At 37.6% G+C, this 1,829-nt stretch overlaps 1 non-coding gene across 1 annotated transcript; it reads right to left on the reverse strand.

Annotated features, from left to right (window-relative positions):
• Positions 1 to 1,484: 1,484 nt before the first annotated feature.
• On the reverse strand, positions 1,485 to 1,590 carry LOC133310846 (small nucleolar RNA R71). The gene has a single exon (XR_009751498.1). It is a non-coding gene; the product is annotated as a small nucleolar RNA R71 (small nucleolar RNA).
• Between the last annotated feature and the right edge of the window lie 239 nt (positions 1,591 to 1,829).

Genomic DNA, 1,829 nt, shown 5'->3' on the forward strand with positions numbered 1-1,829 from the left:
AGTAATTATATAATTGAATATTGTAAATCAATCCAGAGTAAGAAGTAGGGATCATATGGTGAGTGTGTCCTAGCTACAATGTTTTTCTCATTTTTACAAATCAATTCATTCTTATTCTTATTTTTATTCTTCAATATAAAAACACAAAAACAAGTCTTTACTTTTAATTCTATTCAAATCGACATTATTTGTCACAAACAAAACCTTTTGAACTCTTCCATTCTTGAAAGGAATATTAATTGATATATGATCACAATCCCTGTGGAGACGAACTTTATTTATCATTATATTACTTGTGCGATCGGTATACTTGCCGGAGAGCATCAAGTTTTTGGCGCCGTTGTCGGGGATTGGTGTTTCATATATCAATTAATTTTGATCTTTAAGATTGGATTTTATTTTTATTTTTGATTTCTGTGTGATATTGAACGTGCTACTAATCTCTTTTCTGAGTTGAATGCGAGGTAAAAAGCCAGAATTTCCACTTGATTTGGAGATTACCAAGACTGAAAAGAGATACAGAAAACTTGCTCGAAAGAAGCTTGCATTCAACGAGCTAGGAATTCTGTCTAAAGAAGCACACAAGATGGCAGCGAACAATGAAGAGGACAATCCGCTCATGGATACTATCCTAACTCCATTATTCAACAGGCCCAATGCGAGCATTGTTCAGCCAAATGTTGCCAACAATTGGGAGCTCAAGTCCTCTCATATTCAATTGGTGGAGAGAGCTCAGTTTGGAGGAGAGGAGAGTGAAGATTCTCACCGATTCGTTGACAGATTCTTGAGGATCTGTGACTCAACCAAACACCTTCAGGTGTCGAACGATGCGATCCGGTTGAGGCTGTTCCCTTTTACTCTTAGGGTGTGTTTGGTACAGGAGAAATTTTTTGGTGACCGGGAATCATGATTAATGGGAATTCAGTAGAAATTGAGTTTACTTGGAATCTTACGAAAGATGTGTTTGGTTCGCCAAAATATTACCGGGAATATTGGGTAAAAATTACTGATTCCATATTTGGTTTAGAACGAAATATGACTTGGAATATGAGGTTATTTTACAAAAATAACCCCAAACTATTTCTGCTTTTGTAATTGATAGATTGGGTTTAGATTTTTATGTGTATTGGGGTATTTTTGTCTCAAAATTTATTGTTGTGCTTTCCCTTTACTTGGTATTCTGATTGGTATTCCGAATTACCATATTATTTTTGGTAATATGAATAGTGACTTTTCTTTATAAATCAAATTACCGGAAATCCTTGGATATCCGGGAATCGTAATTTATTCCTTCTACCAAACGTGGTAATTACATTTACCAAAGAAGGATTACCGGTAATCCTCTCCAAAAACTTGAACCAAACACCCCCTTAAGGGAAAAGCTCTTAGTTGGCTGGAGAGACAGCCGGCAGCAAGCATTGCTACATGGGATGATATGTCTCAAAAGTTCTTTGCTGAGTTCTTCTCGATGGAGAGGTACAACCAGATGGTGAATGATATCACAAATTTCACTCAGTCACAAGGTGAATCAATGTGTGCAGCATAGAACCGGTTCAAGGATTTAATGAGGAGGTGTCCTCAGTATAACTTGACTGCTGGTAATCAGGTTAGAATCTTCTTCAATGGTTGCAAACCTGAGGTTCAGATGGTGTTGAATGGTGCAGCAGGAGGCACTATTAAAACTCTGAGAGCAAACGAGACTCTTGAGCTGATTGAGAGGATGGCTGCCAACGAAAACCAAGTGTTGTCAACAAAGCCTAAGAGAGGTATCCTTCAACTAGAAGGTAATGATGGGGTGCTGGCTGAAAACAGTTTGTTATCTCAGCAGG

The sequence above is a fragment of the Gastrolobium bilobum genome, unplaced genomic scaffold, assembly GCF_033153095.1.
Source record: "Gastrolobium bilobum isolate Gb01-03AN ecotype WA unplaced genomic scaffold, APGP_CSIRO_Gbil_v1 utg144304, whole genome shotgun sequence".
NCBI lineage: Eukaryota > Viridiplantae > Streptophyta > Magnoliopsida > Fabales > Fabaceae > Gastrolobium > Gastrolobium bilobum.